At 40.2% G+C, this 19,855-nt stretch overlaps 1 long non-coding RNA gene across 1 annotated transcript in view; it reads left to right on the top strand.

Annotated features, from left to right (window-relative positions):
• Window positions 1-19,855, top strand: part of LOC149472124 (uncharacterized) — a 94,309-nt gene that overhangs the window by 60,753 nt on the left and 13,701 nt on the right. The window contains exon 2 of the long non-coding RNA XR_016315310.1: window positions 4,930-5,070. This is a non-coding gene — a long non-coding RNA (uncharacterized LOC149472124). The remainder of the gene's footprint in view (window positions 1-4,929; window positions 5,071-19,855) is intronic.

Below are 19,855 nucleotides of genomic sequence, written 5' to 3'. Positions count from 1 at the left end.
GCAGGGCATCTGCGACTCATATACGTAGATTTATGTAAAGGAAGCGCACCATTGATTGCTGCCTTTCAACCAGAGACCGTGGGTGGGGTGGACAGCTTCTATCTCAACAAAATTTCCCTTCTAGCATAATCTAAACAAAACAAGACAAACCATTTGCTATGCTTAGATGCCTCTACAAGATCGGTAAGGCCCAACAACATTATCAGCAGATCCATTGGAACAGATAGGTTGCCAACAGCGTTAATAGTGTCTAGTACCCCGGTTCAAAAAGGGCATAGCTTCGTATATTCCCAAAACATATGGTTAAACGTGCCCACAGCCATATCACAGTGAGGACATGTTGCCGATCTACCAGGATATATCAGTCGTCGAGGGGTGTAATATACTCTATGGATAAATTTCAGTTGTATAAAACGATCCCTGGCTGAGATCATAGTAGGGAGACATTGCAAAAGGCAATCCTCCCAATCATACTTTGTCAGGGATGTTTAGTCTGCGTGCCATTTACTATAAAGTGACTGCATTCTAGGGATGGTCAGAGGAGATAGCAGGGAGTGAAGAGAGCATAAGGGTTTAGGCAAGTCCTCCTCTATCAACAAACTTTCCAAAAGATCAGTCTGTATGACAGGGGAAGAAGGGAATTGGGCAGTAATCACATGTCGCAGTTGTAAAAACTGGAAGAGCATCTGGTTAGGCAAACCATAGTTGTGTTTGAGTTTGTCAAAAGAAAAAAAGACACCGCGAGGCTTAATATGTGGTAATATTTTAAAGCCATAACGAGCCCACACCACAGGGATCCGGTATCGTGTGCAGGTGAGGGAGTGTAGGGTTGCCCCAGAGTGGTGTGTAAGGGGAGTAGGTGTTTCTTTACACCATTTTGAACCCTAGCCTGTCTCCATACTGCCAGGGTTGTCTGCATGGCCTGGTTGGACTTCGAGCCCCTATAAACAAGGTTGCTGAGGCCTGCATAAGAGCCCAGTATTGCCACTTCCAGGAACACCGCTGCATTATCCCTAGATGGGGAGAACCACCAGCGCACCGTAACCAAGACAGTCACCCAATAGTATAGAAGTAGCCTAGGCAGTGCCAGGCCCTGTATTTTATGTCACTTGACATTTCCCTAAGGCTGAATTCATACCTGAGAAAAACGATTTCCAAACATTTTTATATGAGTGTGTTAGAAGTGTGTTTTTAAATGTGTATTCAAAATGGCCAAGGGGGAGGAGACCATTTAGAGCCTTAAAAACCCTTGAAATACGCATTTAAAAAAAAAAACTTGATTCAAGCATTTACAGATGTTTCCATTGAAGTTTATGGAGCCAAAAATGCCCAAATCTGCCTCAAAAATAGCTCATGTAGCTTTTGGTGTGTCAAACACTGTGGGATTTATTTACTAAAACTGGTCCACTGAGAATCTGGTGCAGTTCTGCATAGAAAACAATCAGCTGCCAGATTTTATGGCTAAGTCCTCATGCACACTGGATGTTTTTACAGCGGCTGTTTTTTTCCTTTTGATGGTTTTTTTTCCTACAGCCAGTAAACTCCCCAGCATGTTATCCTATGTGTCCATGCACACATAGACTGTAATCAACGTTTTCTGACAGGAAGGTTTTTTTGGCTAGAAAAAAAACCCAGGACTAGATTTCTAGAGGAGCTTTTTAGCTGTAAAAACACTCTAATGCTGAAAAACGTGGTAAAATGCCACAAACTGCCATTTTTGGAGCAAAAAATTTTTTAATAAAAAAAGCGCTAAAAAACGCAATCGTGGCTAAACGCTAATGCAAAAACCCTAAAAAACTCACATTTTTTAATGTGACTTTACACAGCTAACGTTAACAGTGTTATCAAAACATCCCGTGTGCATGGAGACTAAAGCTTAACCTTCCTAGCGGTCTGATTACGTCCATATTTCTGTGCTCAAAGCGGTACATTTATCTGTATGGAAATATGTTTTTTTTTTTTATTGTAGGCCTGTAATTTTTAGGAATAACTCACTGAAATCTGTCCGAACAAGAGTCTAGTAAACATCCCGGATAGGATAAAACTTGAAACAGGAAATCATAAATTATAATTTAATAATCATAAAAAATAATATAATAATAAATTTAATTCAATAATATGATCAAACCAAAAACACTGAAATTTGAAATATAGCGCCAAGTTCGCATATCACTGAGCAAAGTCGCAAAATCGTTTTCAGTGTCTGATGACGATTTTCCCCACGAATCAATATCACTCAATTCTGCAAGTGGTTCTAATTTACTATCGCTGTTCTCTAGCTGGTCTAAAACTGCTTTTGACCTAAAGGGACACTTTTTGGACACCATGGACGTTTCTCAGTTTCCAGGCAGAAAGAACAGTAAAAATGCAGGCAGGGCACAGGACAAAGCACTAGGGACAAAATGTATGTGAAATGGTTTGATACAGTAATGTTTCACTATGTGATTTTAGTGAATGTCACTTTGTCATTTTAAAATTTCCCGCCGTTCCGTCCCCCCCGTACGTTCCGACACTCGGGGGGGACATTGCCGGGGACACTGCAGGAGGGACATCGCGGGAGCGCAGGACAAGGTAAGTGATCGAGGGATCCCAGAGCAGCGCTGCATGGTAAGCCCGAGTGTAGCTCGGGGTTACCTCTTGTGGTACTGAAACTTTACCCCGAGCTACACTCGGGAATACCACCAGAGTGGTTAATTGAACAAGCTGAAGTTAGAAGCTAATTGGCTACCGTGCACAGCTGCACCAGATTCTGCGTGAACCAGCTTTAGTAAATAAAACCCCAAGTTCCTGAGTGCTATATGTGAAAAGGCCACCATTAATACATGGTTTTTGTTTGAGGGTTTTGGAGCTTTGAGGTGTGAATGGGATCTAAGATGTAATTAGTAGACCGCTGGCAGAGTTTCAGTTTTGGAGGGTTCCTGCAGTCTAATTTACTTCTGGAAATTGTGATCCTCATGTGAGAAATCCTAGTATCAAAGGAAAGTTGGAAAACTTATTGTGTGGACAGTGATGCACATTCTGATTTTACCATGTATGTCCTGCTACAGTTGGCAACCTCATGGGCAATGCCAGGCTCAAACACAGCCACTTTGCTATCTGCTCTCTTTTGCAGAACTAGCGGACAAACTGCAAACTCCTGTCCTATCAGCTTCTGGGATGAACAACAACTCTGTGTTTTTCCATCTACTTCCTCTTACAAAGGCTCTGGGAAATCAAGTTCTAGTCTCCTTGGAAGTCTGGCCACCAGATAACTGACATGTGCAGCCTCTGCTCAGAGATGTATGACCAATTAGCAATGCATAGGATATGCAATGAAGAAATATTCTAGCATTAAACAGAAAAAGTCTGTATTTAACAAGGGGTTCCATGTACAGGTATTAGCTCTCCTAGAAGCCTGATCTCCTGGCAGCAGCGTTTTGGTGGAAAAACACCTGAAGCTTGTAAAAGTGTGTAAGACATTTAGGCGCGTCAAGCGTTGGGAGTTAATTTCATTGGCCAGAATAATTTATTCTGCCCTTTTGAAATGAATTAACAATCAAGCACTAAACACACCTAGAGTTAACTTGCATTTAGATGTGTTTACTAGCATTTGCATGCGTTTGAATGTGCCAAGCATTTTTTCTGCCAAAACTGCTGCTCCTGAATGCACTGGCAGTGAGTTTTTCTTTTCCTGCCTCTAAATGCTTGTGACGTTAAACTCCTCTAAGGCTACGTTCATTCCTATGCGTTTGATCCATTCCTGCAGTGCATTTTGTGGTGTGTTTTTGCACATGCATTTCTGATGCATTTGTTTTCAACTTTTTGCTGGACAGAATAAAACACATAAAAAATGCATTACATGCTTTTCTGCAGCGTCTCCATTTGAAGTCTATAGAACCAAAAACACAATGTTTTGCATTTAAAAAAAGTCCCTTTTTCTAAAAAACGCACTGGGTGAAAACGTGGAGATGTGAACCTGTCCCATAGGAAATCGCGTTCAATGGACTGCTGTGCGTTTCTGAAAAACGCAGAGGAAAATGCATTGGTGTGAACCTAGACTTAATGGTTGTATGCATGGACATTTTTTTTTTTTTTTTTGTAAGTTTACTGCTTTTTTTTAAAACTGCTATACTTGGGCCTTATGCACAGTGGCTTTTTCTCCTAGATGCCTTTTTTTCCTGGCAGTGGTGTTTTGGCAGAAAAAAACCAGTATTTGTGAATGGGTGTAACACGTTTAGGCACATCAAGTGCTCAGGTGGTAATGTGTTTCATTGTCCAGAATAAATGCTTAAATTCTAAATGCATCTAATGCTTAGGCATTTTTAGATGCTTTTACATGTTTAGGCACGTCAAATGTTTTTTTCTTTCTTCCCCTGGATGCGCTGGCAGTGGGTTTCTTTTTCTGTCTCTAAACTCCTCTAAATGTTAATGTGTGCATGGACGCATAGTTTAATATGTAGAGGCAGGAGAAAACATGGCAGATGCCTCTAGAATGAGCTGTAAACATTTCCATTGTGCACGGGACCTTAAACGTCACTTTTTTTTTTTTTAAGTTTAGGATAGAGTGAGGAAAGGTTAAAGCCTCTGCTGGGCTATTTTTTTTTGCTGTTTTTGTACAGCAGAGGAAATTTCTCCCCAGCGGAGACATGGTAATAAAATCTTGACAAGAAAATAGTTAGGAGGTGCACTTTAATACAGGTTAGCAATATAGATATATATTAAATATTATTTGGCAGATATTTCTAACATCTAGCATTGTGATGGTTGTGGGACAATTTAAGTAAACTGTACATTTATCATCTTTAGTTTGCTCTTCATAATATACAGTACAAAAAGTTTTTTGTAAAAATGTCATTGTTAACATCAATTTTTCTTGCAAAGTTCTGAAAGATCTCCCGTTTGCAGTAATACCCGGTACTTTATTTTCACTGTCTTTTTTTTTTCTTCTAGGGTACCATGACCAAAATGGAGGGTAAAACTTCACTTCTAGACAACATGATAGGTGTGGGTGATATGGTGCTTTTAGAACCTCTCAATGAAGACAGTTTTATCGACAATCTCAAAAAACGCTTTGATCACAGTGAAATCTATGTGAGTATTTATATATGCTTTTGTTTGAAATTGCCTAATATAAAATGAATAAAATTGACCGCAACAGGTGTGAAAACTAGGGATGAGCTTGTGTTTGTTCCAAATGGATTAAAATCCCAAACCTGTAAATCATTTTGTCATTCCTGGGCCAATGTCCTGTGCGAGGGGGATTCTCCACCCTGCAGACGTATTCAAAGGGGCGCTGAGGCTTGTGACATCATTGACCCAATATGGCCACATTAGATCGGTGTCCTACTTCTCTGACTTGATAAAGCTTTACAGTGGTCAGTTAGTCTGCAGTCATCATTCTCACTTGCATACAGCTCCAAGTTTATATATATTTATTTATTTTCTCACTAACCTTCACAGCAGAGCCTTTATTCTCATTCTCATTTGTATAGGTGTGTTAACCCATTTAAAGCTTTGCCTTTATACTAACCACAAAAAGGAACATTTTGGTTTCTTATCATACCAGGCTTCAGAGTCTGACTTTTAGACTTTTGTTTAATTGTTCCCACAGAAGCGTAGTTAAAGTGGCTCTAAAGTCAAACGTTTTTTTCATGCAGTCTACGTATTACCCTTTGCTGACCATGCTATAGCCAAATGACGGCTACAGTGGGGTTGTCCCACAGCTCCCTGTGATTGCTGTGCCCAATTACAGGTGATCACGATATAAACACACTTGTCGGTTATCGGCACAGCGCGAGGAAAGTATTGCTGATAACTGGCAAGTGTGAAAGAAGACATATACACTGATATTCAGGGCACTGATTATCAGTGCAGCCCCAACAGTGCCCAGCAGTGCTGACAGTCTGTGCCACCTATCAATGCAGCCTCATAAGTGCCAATCAGTGCAGCCTCAACAACGCACATCAGTGAAGAAGAAAAACGACCTGTGTGCAAAATTTTATATTAGAAAGCTGAAAATTGGGTTGGGCAGGAAGAAAATAAAAGTGCCCAGTAGGTAAGTGGTTAAGGTAAAAAAAAACAAAAACTTCCACTGACTGTGCCTCAATACCCCCCTCCCCCCCAAACACTTACCGTACACCTAAAACGTCAAAGTGCAGCGCTTAAAAAAGTAAATAAGTGATAAACAGTAATAAAGAGTCAATAAAGCATCCACAATGTTTCACTGGAGAAATGCGAACTTCCACGGCCTTTTACTCCTTCAAATAACAGAAATGCGCACTCACCAGAAAACGCATGGATTTGCGCATATACAATCAGACATCCCAGGTGATAGGAACATCAAAGGTTAGGCAGCAGGCATTTTCCTCATGATGGGTCATCACAGACTCCTGGGTCAGGTCCAGAGGTTCCCCTAAGGTCAGCCAGGCACTCCACACAAAAGCTCCTCTTAAGATGGCAGTGTGCTCTCTCTGTGGGAATGATAGCTCCACATAGGAGCCCCAGAAAACAGATGCCAGAGATAGTGTAGTACTTCCCAAAAACTTTTTATTCATGTAAAACGCATAACAGGGCAGTGTGCATAATCAGTTTCATATGTGAATAGAAAAAGCAGCAGTACTGACCCCAATAAAAATGGCCGCCGGGCGTCCTCGTGGCTCCGGCGGTGATATGACGTCACGCTCTGCACAGCTCCTCCTTAGGCCTTTCGTGCTACAGGCACATCATCAGAGGGGAGACTGCACAGAAGCGTGACCGACGTCAGTGAAGATATAAGAAAACCGGCACATGCGCAGTTGGTCGCGGTCATATTCCCGGAGACAACAAGAACTGCGCATGCGCGAGCGCGGCAGCGCCATTTTGCCGTGGATCCACAGTCAGATACATAGCAGGGAAGAGACAGAGAGATGTCTCATTGCACAACCCTTCGGTGATGATTATCTACTATGCCGCAGACCCCAGGGATTTCTAATAAGCACTATGCTCCCAAATAAAGTGACAGTGCAAATTACAGTAATAATAACTGTGCACATATTGATATATGGGATATAAGAGTCCCTTTAGTGAATGGCTTATGGTTGCAGTAACGGACCACGGCAAGATGTAAACATAAAAAATATTTTAAAAGTGTGTCACAAATGTCATAATGACTCACAAAATAATTAAATGCAAACAGTAGAACAATAAAAAGTCGAACCTATGCAACGGATGACATATCTGATCTGAAATTGTCAGACCACATCCAGATAAGTGTAGTAAATATGTATATACCCCAAAAAGTATAGTAGATGAAAGCAGACAAAAGGATAAAAAGAGGTAAAAAAACCCAAATAGGGTTGAATGAATAGACAATTTAAAATAACCCATTAAAATAATGTACAATCACAATAGTTCCTCTATTAATCCCCACATCAATGATGCAAACGGGGTAAGGGAAAACCATCAGACATACATGAACTAATAATTAATTGATCCATAATCATTAGTAAAAAGTGAAATCTAAAAAGGCATAAAAGTATGTTATTAATAAAACATCATACTGATGAAAAAATACCCCACATAATAATAGTATGAGCAAAAAGGGGGGAAATCAGAAATAGATCCCCTCAGCTGTTAGCAATAAAGCAGTTAACATCTACCTCAATGTTGTGGCCTAAGGGGTGTAAGGTATGAAGCTCAAACACCCATTTCGTTTCGGCTTGGGAAACTGCTCTTGTCTTATTAATACCCCTCCAGTGGTTGCCGATCACATCAATACCAATGAATTTTAACGAAGATGGGTCACTGTTGTGATGAAGACGATAGTGGTTGGATAAGGAGTGCTCCCTGAACCCTTTCTTAATATTTGAGACATGCTCCCGTAACCGATCGCGTAACCGTCTTGTTGTCCGGCCAACGTATTGTTTACGACAGGGGCACTGTAGTAAGTATACTACGAACTTACTATAACAGGAAATAAATTGCTTAATATTGTAAGTTTTGCCAGTAATAGATGATTCGAATGTATTGACTTTCTTTTTTCTGGTATTATTACACTTGCAGATGATACACCTATTACAAGGGTGAAACCCTTTCAAATCATTAAACAGGGATATCTTTTTAGGGGGGTCAACAACATTTGGTGCAATTATGTGCCTAACAGCAGTAGCCTTACGGAAAACAATTTCTGGTTTGTCAGGTAAAATTGCTGATAAGATTGGGTCCATTTTCAAAATGCCCCAATTGTCATTCATAATTCTATTAATCGTCTTATATTGAATTGAAAAAAACGTGACAAAGGGGCATACTTTCTTTTGGTTATTCTTAGGCTTATTCAACAGCATGGTGTTTCTATCGATCTGCGCCACTGTTCGAATAGTGTGATCAAGGGTTGCCTCATTGTATCCCTTCTCTAAAAATCTCTGTTTTAAAATATTAGCCTGAGTTAGAAAAATCTCATCATCCGTGCAGTTCCGCCTAATCCTCATCATCTGTCCTTTTGGGATATTCGATAGCCATTTAGGATGATGGCAACTCCCAAGAGGGATGAAACTGTTGCGATCAGTTGATTTAAAAAACGATTTCGTGGTGATTCTACCCATATGGTTAACAAGAGTCAAATCTAGAAAATTAATTTCATCCCGGCTATAAGTGTAAGAGAGTTTAATATTGAGGCTGTTGTTATTTAATGAATTAAAAAAGTTTATAAGAGACTCCTCCTCCCCATTCCATAAAAGCAAGATATCATCAATATATCTTTTATAAAACAGCAACTCAGGCCAGTCCCTAGCAAAGATAAGGTCCTCCTCCCAACGGGCCATAAACAAGTTTGCCAGGCTAGGGGCAAACTTTGCCCCCATCGCTACGCCTCTAATCTGCAAATAAAATTCCTTGTTGAACCAAAAATAGTTCCTAAACATCGCAAATTCCAATAGGTCTAAAATGAAATTCTTCTGGGTGGCGTGTAAAGAGCTGTAGTGCGTCAGAAAGAAGTCAGCCGCTTCCATCCCATCATTATGATTGATGTTGGAATACAAGGAAGCAACATCAGCCGTTACCAAAAATGTTACAGGAGAAGTGACAATGGTGCTGACCTCATTAAGAACCTGTTTGGTGTCTTTTAGATAGGCTGTGGTTTGTGAAACAAGCGGTTGGAGAAAAACGTCCATATATTCACCTATCCTAGAGCATAATGAACCAATACCACTTATTATTGGCCTGCCTGGCGGCTTAATGGGATCTTTATGGACCTTTGGCAATATATATAGGACTGGTAATCTCGGTGCTGTTGGGCATAAGAAGGCTTTTTCTTTATTGTTTAGAATCCCTTCCTCATACCCCCTATTAATGATGCTCTTAAGAGAACGTTTATATTCTGCTTTGGGATCCTTAAGTAAACGGACATAAGTAGTGCTGTCTTTTAAAATATGATTAACCTCATTAATGTAGTCCTCCTTATTGAGAACTACCACGCCACCACCCTTGTCTGCTGGTCTTATTACCAAGTTTTTTCTTTCCAGCAGCAGTTTGATGGCTTTTGCATCACCCGATCTATCAAAGGGTCTTTTAAGTGATACTTCCTTTAACTCTTTCAGGACCTTATCTCTAAATAAATTCACATATGCGTGAGTTTGCGGAGGGGGGTTATAGGTAGACGCATTGTGCAGGCTGGAATGAGCATATCTATCAATAGACACATTTTTAGTAATGGGGTTATTTGCAAAATACCTTTTAAGGGATAGTTGCCGTGCAAATTTGTGTATGTCTATATAGGTTTCAAATTTGTTCAGACTTTTAGATGGGGCATATTTCAATCCTTTATCTAACAAAAGGAGCTCTTTCTCTGTGAGGCTAGTTCCACTAAGGTTAAAAATCCCTTGTGCCTTTACACCCTCCTTTTCTTGGGGGTGTCCATTGGTTCTCTTTCCTCCTCTCTTTCCCCTCCGGTATCGCTTCTTTTCCGTGTTGTGCTCACCCCTAAAAAAGGCTGCCTAGGATAATTATTTGTTGGCTGACAATAGCCCGGATTTATTTCCTGTTATAGTAAGTTCGTAGTATACTTACTACAGTGCCCCTGTCGTAAACAATACGTTGGCCGGACAACAAGACTGTTACGCGATCGGTTACGGGAGCATGTCTCAAATATTAAGAAAGGGTTCAGGGAGCACTCCTTATCCAACCACTATCGTCTTCATCACAACAGTGACCCATCTTCGTTAAAATTCATTGGTATTGATGTGATCGGCAACCACTGGAGGGGTATTAATAAGACAAGAGCAGTTTCCCAAGCCGAAACGAAATGGGTGTTTGAGCTTCATACCTTACACCCCTTAGGCCACAACATTGAGGTAGATGTTAACTGCTTTATTGCTAACAGCTGAGGGGATCTATTTCTGATTTCCCCCCTTTTTGCTCATACTATTATTATGTGGGGTATTTTTTCATCAGTATGATGTTTTATTAATAACATACTTTTATGCCTTTTTAGATTTCACTTTTTACTAATGATTATGGATCAATTAATTATTAGTTCATGTATGTCTGATGGTTTTCCCTTACCCTGTTTGCATCATTGATGTGGGGATTAATAGAGGAACTATTGTGATTGTACATTATTTTAATGGGTTATTTTAAATTGTCTATTCATTCAACCCTATTTGGGTTTTTTTACCTCTTTTTATCCTTTTGTCTGCTTTCATCTACTATACTTTTTGGGGTATATACATATTTACTACACTTATCTGGATGTGGTCTGACAATTTCAGATCAGATATGTCATCCGTTGCATAGGTTCGACTTTTTATTGTTCTACTGTTTGCATTTAATTATTTTGTGAGTCATTATGACATTTGTGACACACTTTTAAAATATTTTTTATGTTTACATCTTGCCGTGGTCCGTTACTGCAACCATAAGCCATTCACTAAAGGGACTCTTATATCCCATATATCAATATGTGCACAGTTATTATTACTGTAATTTGCACTGTCACTTTATTTGGGAGCATAGTGCTTATAACAAATCCCTGGGGTCTGCGGCATAGTAGATAACACTGTTCAACAGGTAAAAAGTTTTGGGCATAAAATTAGCTAATCTTACATAATTTTGGGGTGCTGAAAACGAAAATGACCCTAAAAAATGTTGATTGGCTCTAGTTTCCATGATATATTCACCCATCTAATGACGTAAGCCATTCAAAATTATGATGCAACTTCAGCTGCATATTGCGCAATTGATACTGGTGACCAATAGAAAATTGCATGTATACTGAGATGATGCAATATTAGCCTTTAATTGCATCACTTCACTGCATAAAAGCTGCAGTATCTGTAGCTGATTGTAGTTCGACAGCGTCTTTACATTTCGTTTTATGCTTATATAGGCTACTCAGTAATGCCTCGAACTTGTGTGAATAAAGCAGATCATTTCTGCTATATCTGCGGTGAAATAACTTTTATCTCACAAAAAAGGAGGATAACAGTAATGATTAAGAAAGCCTACAACTTGTATTTTGGCTGCAAGATAGGAGACCAGGACAAGAGCTGGGCACCACATATATGCTGCAATTCTTGTGGGACGGCACTGGAGCAATGGTTGAATGGAAAAAAGGCATCTATGCCTTTCGCTGTGCCAATGATTTGGAGAGAGCCAACAGATCATGTTAGTAATTGCAACATGTCTCTAAAAATTCATTTTCTACATTCGCATCTGGATTTTTTCCCACCAAACTGTGGAGCAGTGAGTGATGAACACGGAGAGCGCTTCCATCAAGACATTGCAGCTATGGAAAGAAGATATCAAGGTAAATGGAGCCCATCAATGCTTGCTGACTATTGCTGGACAGTTGTAAGAGATAGCCCTTTCCTGGAATACAAGAGAAAAGCCGAGAGAAGCAAAACCGACACAAACTGAAGACAAAACTAGTGAGAATCCTAAGTATTAAAATGATTCAACTTAGCTTATGGCTATATTTTTCTTGGTAATCCTATGCAATATATTATGCCAGGCTTTGTTATGTAGTCAATATCACTTGCTTTATATTTGTGGAAAGACATCTATCTATATAATTATTGTGCATTATGTAGTCATTACGCCTATAGTAGAAAACTTTCCGTTTACAGAAAAACTAGAGCCAATTGACAAATTTCATTGTTATATTTGAACTCAGAATGTGAAATTCATTAAGAAATGGATCCTTTTGTTTCCAAAACTGGCAAAAAATAAAAATTTGTTGAACAGTGTAATCATCACCGAAGGGTTGTGCAATGAGACATCTCTCTGTCTCTTCCCTGCTATGTATCTGACTGTGGATCCACGGCAAAATGGCGCTGCCGCGCTCGCGCATGCGCAGTTCTTGTTGTCTCCGGGAATATGACCGCGACCAACTGCGCATGTGCCGGTTTTCTTATATCTTCACTGACGTCGGTCACGCTTCTGTGTAGTCTCCCCTCTGATGATGTGCCTGTAGCACGAAAGGCCTAAGGAGGAGCTGTGCAGAGCGTGACGTCATATCACCGCCGGAGCCACGAGGAGGCCCGGCGGCCATTTTTATTGGGGTCAGTACTGCTGCTTTTTCTATTCACATATGAAACTGATTATGCACACTGCCCTGTTATGCGTTTTACATGAATAAAAAGTTTTTGGGAAGTACTACACTATCTCTGGCATCTGTTTTCTGGGGCTCCTATGTGGAGCTATCATTCCCACAGAGAGAGCACACTGCCATCTTAAGAGGAGCTTTTGTGTGGAGTGCCTGGCTGACCTTAGGGGAACCTCTGGACCTGACCCAGGAGTCTGTGATGACCCATCATGAGGAAAATGCCTGCTGCCTAACCTTTGATGTTCCTATCACCTGGGATGTCTGATTGTATATGCGCAAATCCATGCGTTTTCTGGTGAGTGCGCATTTCTGTTATTTGAAGGAGTAAAAGGCCGTGGAAGTTCGCATTTCTCCAGTGAAACATTGTGGATGCTTTATTGACTCTTTATTACTGTTTATCACTTATTTACTTTTTTAAGCGCTGCACTTTGACGTTTTATGTTTATATTGATATTTTGAAGGCAGTGTGGTTGCCTTTAGTGTTCTAGCTGCTTTATTTATAAGAGCGCTCACTATCTTCTAAGCTGAACTTACCGTACACCGCTCTCCCTTCCTCCTCTGCTCTTTTCCTGCATTCACGACTTTACTGAGAGCTGTGGGAGCCATTGGCTCCTGCTGTTGTCAGTCAGAACTGTGCTGGTGTTTCTGTGGACTTGTGCAGCCCAACTTGGGAGCGCACCCACACGAGTGCCCCTATAGCCAGCTGCTTGCTATGGAGGCACTTGGAGAAGAGCGTTGGCAGGGAACCCCAGAAAAGGTGGTTTAAGGCCTCTTTGTGCAATACTATTGCATAGAGCAGTTAAGTATAACCTGTTTATTATTTACATTTAAAAAAAAAACAAAAACTTAGCTTTGCAATCACTTTAAATTTATTAAAATGCAACTCCAGGAAATCTGAAAATGTTCCCTTGCAGTGGGGCTCTGTCCACATTTCATGTTTTAACCTGACCTCTAGGTTTACTGTCTCTTTACCTAGTTTGTTTGGACCAAGTTAAAGCTAATGGAGCTCAGCTGAACCCAGAAGTGACGTAATGCACATTGCTTCTGTGTTCATTCTAGCTGGGGGAGATCAATAAATGGATATTCACTGGTCTCTTTTCTCTCTACCTGGCAGCAATCACCATGGAGCATTCGGACCCCCAGGTGAGACAGTAGATCCCTGGAAATAGGGAAGGGGGGATGGCACTGCCTGGGGTCCATAGAACAATCTAAGAGCTAACAGAGTTGGGTTGTCATAGTTTACACACATGTAGGAGTGTGTGTATGACACCTGCTGCTGCCAATATATGACATGCCAGTGGCAGCAAAAGGATTGAAAGATCTTCTCTTAACTTGAATTATAAATCCACTAATTAGTGCTTTGTCAGGGAATCCTTCAGTGCATTAGGTAAGAATTTGAGTATCTTTTGGGCCAGTGTCAAAAGGCTTCAGACTTCTATTGACTTGTATTTCTAAAGCCTGAAGGTTTTTTACCTTTTAAAGAGTAACTCCATTTTCGTGGAGAAAAAAATGGCAAATAAAAAAAATAATATAGCATTTACAGTTGCAGTTACATTGCAGTTGATTATTAAAAATTACCTTTCCTTTCTGAAGAACTGTAATTTTCTGTAAAATACAATGCATTTTGGCTACCTAGAGACTTGCTGATTTTCCTGAAGTCTTCAATAAGATACAAGTTAAATTTTTGGTATCCCCTGCAACAAAAATGTCATTTTTGATCAAATAAAATACTCTTTATGGGAAATCACATCTGAAGGGATGCGGACCCTGCAATTTCCCTCATTAGTGCCCTGCAAGTGCAGCAGCTGATTGATAATTAATCAGTCACTCCCTTACAGATTCACTCTGCACATAAAATAACAACAACAAAAGGTAAGAATCTGCAACAAAGTTAATTAAAATCCTTCACCCAGAGGGGGAAGTTTTTTTTTTTTTTCTCAATAAAAGTGGAGTTACTCTTTAATGCATTCTGGCAAAAAACCCTTTTGTGTCAAGGTTTCCCCCCAGCCCCCCCCCTTATACCTACATGATCCCGATCTCGATCCAGCAATGTGCATGAGAGCAGCAGCTCTCTCAGCTACCTTCCTCCTATTGGCTTACAGACAGCAGTGGGAGCCATTGGCTCCTGCTCCTGTCATTCACAACCAGTAGGGGGACAGGGCCGAGGCACGCTCTGCGTGTCAATGGACAGAGTCCGCTCAGGAGCGAGCGCACGTGTACTCCCATAGCATATTGCTTCCTATGGGGACACATGGCAGAGGGGAGGAGCCAGCACTGCCAGCGGGATACCCAAGAAGAAGATGATCAGGGCTGCTCTGTGCAAAACTATTGCACAGAGCAGGGAAGTATGACATGTTTGTATTGAAAAAAAAATGTGAGCATTTTCACTTTAATGGTGTGATATCAGTTTGAGACACTTCTGAGATCATTGGGAATTAATTGACAGGGGCATTTGACCTGCAGTTGAGCGTCTTGGCCTGCTTCGAGTAGGTTTTTCCCCTCCCATAGACTTATATGGGAATGTAAATCTCATTTAAAGCAAACAAAATCAAACATTTCTTTTAGGGTATATTCCCACCAGATGCAGGGAGACTGTGGTGGACGGTTATTCCAGTGCAGTCCTACTGCATGAACAAGGCAAAATGCCTCCTCTGTGCCCGGATCACACCACTGTGTTGTGCTGGTGGTCGAGCACAGTGCGTTGATAAAAAGGACTATGTACAGTGTGAGGCCATCCACTGCCTCGTACTGTGTGGCCGGCAATTGAACTTTATGAGAGATTTCTTTGTGACAGCTCAATAAAGTTTGCTATAAAAAAGACAACCGTGTGGCACGGTGCTGAGCTCATAACCTCAGCTGGATCACACTGCACACCAGCCACTGCACTGCAATGCAGAATCTGGTGTGGACCAGCCCTAAGTGCATAATTTTCTGGATCCTTTGTAATACCATTGCTTTTGTATTCTGCCTAAATTCTTAGTGATGTGTGATAATCTAATCCTGTATAGAGGCATTTGAAATGTATGACCGTGAGACCTTATTTGAAGTCTTGTGTAAACAGTACAATGAACTGAACTTTTCTAACTGGTCCTTGTGTAAAGGCGGTCCAAGGTCTTGCTAAACAAGAGATTGTATAATCTGTTTATATTGATGGTAGTTACTGAAACATGTTATTTTAGTTACATACTTCTTTCAAAAACGTAGCATAGCTGTTTGGAGGAAAAGTTTGTTTTTATTCCATAGTGCTGTAGTATTCAAAAATAGATTTTCAAAAGTCTTTTAATAGGCCTGGATGCTGGCAAGTGACAGTACGTATAAGGCTGTATTCACACCTGAGCGATTTGTAGCTTGAAGCTCTGAAAATCAACTGTTCTCTATGGTGCCTGTACCGAACAGGTAGCATAGAGAACAATTGATTTAAGTTTGAGCATTTTGGACCTTCAAGCTTCAAGCTACAAATCACTCGAGTCTGAATGCAGCCTAATCGCCCAGGTCATTTTGTCCCTGTGTGCTAGAATTGTTTTCTTTCATGCCTGCAGTGCAGTCGGTGGCTGTGGTTTTTAAAATAAAGATCTGGGCCAGGTGAAGCATGTTATCTCATGACCTGCACAAAAAAAGAAATAGAAATCTGGCACACAGGGACAGTGTGGCCGGGTAACCAGTTCTCGCCAAGGCATCTATGATTTTCATTAGAAAATTTGACTGTAAAGTAGAATGAAAGGCAAAACTTTTTTTTTTTTTTATTTATTTTGGATAGTGTAAGGGATTGCTATGCCTCCTTTCAGATTTTTTTTTTAATTGCCATCTGTGTCCTATAGGGGAGATTGTCCTTCACTTTCTGTCTTATAGCCTCAAAAGGAAGTGAGAGAAAATCCCTCCAAAGGGAGGGTATCCCTGGTTTTCAACAAAGGCTAGTGACGACATTGGGCATTTTTTTCTCTCTATTCCCAAATACACATCCCAAAATTGGGTATTTTCTTTCACTTTCACTCTCGGTGAAGGTAAACAGGACAAATAGAGAGGATGCATCTTCTTAATATGGGCAAAGACAGCAGTAAAAAACATGACAGGTTTTCTACACTCTATCTAAAACTAACGAAAAAAAGGTTTTGTCTTTAGCTGTGAACAGGACGGCATATGTTCTTTTATTGTGGAAGAGACCGTTGCTTTCCTACAATGGTTGTGTCCCAAGGTGCCTTTTTTGTTCACTCTCCAATTATAGCATATCAAAACTGAGGACATTGTATGAAAAAAATTAATTTAATAACAAAGATATAGCAAAAAAGTAGAAATTTGTAGGGTGCAATAATCCAAACTGAATAGTTGAAGTTCAGGATTCTTAAGAAAAAAATTCTGTCTCCCGCTGCTTAGTTTTTGATCTTCAGTGAGAAGAGAGGTTTGCTCTGCACCTCCAGCCTCGTGCTTCGCTGAGAGGCCAAGCCAGCTGCTGGTCCAGGCTTCTGGGTGTATCCCAAGTCTTCAGAGCCTGGACCAGTTCAGTGATATGAGCCCACAGCAGACTTTAGCCTTCTGTTGGCTGAAAACGGCACAGGAGCACAGAACAAAGTGCCTTCCTGTGATCCATAGGAGAAGTAGGGCCAAAAGAGCTTTGGCCATATTCCTCCTTTAATAAAAAATATTATTTTATTCTGAACTGTGCCTAAAGGGCTAATATGCACAAACATATATATATATATATATATATATATATATATATATATATATATAATTTTCACAGCTTCCAAGTAATTATACATCCCTGATCATTAAGTGCTTTGCCTCTGTACTGTCCACATATTGATCAGAAGAAAGTTTCCTGGCCATATTGAGGATCACTGAAGCAGGGAGATACAAGTCCTCAAGTTGTTTCTTAGACCAAAGGTCTGCTTCCTCAGGAGGACAAGAGAGCTGGATAATAGAATAGCATAGTGTCATATTTTGATTATTACAATCATTAAAAGCAACTGTGGGTGCAGCCATTCAAATATTCCCAAAGAAAGTATACATCTGATTTAAAACTGAGTGGATATTGCCATCGCCAGTACAGTAATGCATTACTCCAAACTCCAGCCTGCATTGAACAGCGTAGGTGTAGAGCCAGCAGTATGTCAAGGAGTTCTCACTGCCATAAAGCAGGAGAGTAAACTCCATAATTGGGGAAGAGCTTGGTCACATTATGTTTAGGCCTGGTTCACACTACATGCATTTCAGTTCAGTTTCATAGTTCTCATCAGTGCTTGCAGTTCCAGTGTGTTCCGGGTGCAGAAAAAAAAGTAGAAATGGCTGCATTTTTTTCTGCACAGAACTGTACTGGAACGCACCAAAAAAGCACTGGAATGCATAAAAAGCCACACTGGAACGCGTCAAAAACGCGCATACAAAAATGCATCAAGAACGCATCTGGACTGTGTTTCTATAGTGTGAACCGGCCCTAACAGGTCATGTATATGGGGCTGTTTTTTTTTGTTTTTTTTCCTTCCAGCTCTTCAGGACTTACTAGAATGCTACATATCCCAGGATTGTCCCAGAGTTCAAACTAAAATGCGTAGTCCTGTATGGGGCGAAGTTTGTCCCGTTTTGTTTCATGAACGTCTGTTGCTAAGATGCTTGGCGGAATGAGCTGCCTGATTAAAGAGCAGACCCATGTTTTCGGGGAGACATCTGCCTATCTATGGCTACCCTAATAATTATCTTATTAAAGTGAACCAAGCAGTCAGGGCAAAATAGCAGAATCTCTTCATATCCCATTCTTCTGCTACTAAAAATAAGTTTCCACTCTCTACTGGTGCTGGTTTTGGCCATTGCACCTTAGTGTAGAAAACATTTTTTTGGGCTGGCTAGGTCCTTGGCTGCTTAGGTGCCGTATGCTGTGTAATGGGAGAAAGTGGTAAAGTCACATTTTGGCAATGAATCAGCAATGCCAGTGCTTTGTGCAGACCCCTTTTAACTTATTGTTAATGTTCAACAAGTAGGTATTCTGCAGATGTTTAAATATAGATAGGTCTATTTGCCATAAAACTGGAAGCAGCCTAGCTGTGTTACTTCATGTGCAAAGCAAACTTTGTTGATTACTGATTTTTGCATGTTCACTCACTACCAAGATAAATATGTACTTTGTGCTGTTACACAGCAACTTTCAATAACAACGTATGGACTTTTTTTGTGATTTTTTTTTTTCGATTTTCAATAATACAACTTTGCAATATAGGTCATTAAAAAAGTATCTTTTGGTTTAATTTTAAATGATGGTACATTAAAATAGTGCCTATTTTTACTTTAGCAACAACATAATGCGAATGAGGATAGAGGGAAGAAGTAGGGTAAATAGGTATAGGAAAATGGGAGTGAGGGTGTAGTGTTGTATATCATGAGTAAATAACATCAAATAGCCATGGTTGAATTGCTTCATCTAAGTAGAAAGTCTACAAACATCAGCCATCGACAGTCGTGAGCAGTGTTGTTCTGTAACCTAAGGTGGAACCATCCTTAAACAGTGACTTCCACACCTAACTGGGTAGGAAGACAAGATAGGTGCCAAGCCATGAACTGATCGGTGTAATACATTTTATATTATATTGTAAGGCGCTGAGCAAACTGTTGGCACTATATAAATCCTGTATAATAATAATAATAATAATATAAACCAGTTAGAATTAAATTGGTGACCGAAAGAGACGTGTTGGGGTTTGATCTATGATTTTATCTAGTTCCTGTTCCTTTTGCATCTACAGATTGGGGAGTGGTGTTCTAGCTAGTTATCTATGTCCAAGAGGCCCATGTTCTATAAAACATATCCCAGATATCCTTTGTGTGTGGAACCAATGTTCTGCCTCCATAATAATATTAACTCTATTTTCCCATTCCTCAAATGTTGGGAGATGTCCATTTTCAGTGGTCTCCAATTAGGTTTTTAGATGCATTGGGTGGGGCAAATGCTATTTTTATAGGACTTTAAGGATTGGCTGGTATGTTTGGGCTTTATATTCAAGGCCATGTGGAATAGAATTATGTACAAGGTTCAATAGACTATAGTAACCAGCCAGATCCCAAAAGCCTAGAGCAGTTACCCTAGTGAAAGATGATTGGTTGGTTCGTGTTAATACTTGAGTGACTCTTTACAGTGGTTTTTATGCATATTGTATACTTTACTCATTTATTTCAGTCCTCCTAAGAAATACTTACAGTATGAGAGTCCCCTGTCTATTATCCTCAGCACAATATGTCTGCTTAAGAATAAATCAAGCTGGAAGTAATTTAGTGGGAAAAAAGCTGCCAGCCAAAAGACATCTGGCAATAACT

Source organism: Staurois parvus, unplaced genomic scaffold (assembly GCF_062004578.1).
Source record: "Staurois parvus isolate SC_StPar_1 unplaced genomic scaffold, SC_StPar_1.0 ptg000022l, whole genome shotgun sequence".
NCBI lineage: Eukaryota > Metazoa > Chordata > Amphibia > Anura > Ranidae > Staurois > Staurois parvus.
Note: the sequence above shows the minus strand (reverse complement) of the source record. Positions and strands in the feature narration are given on the sequence as shown.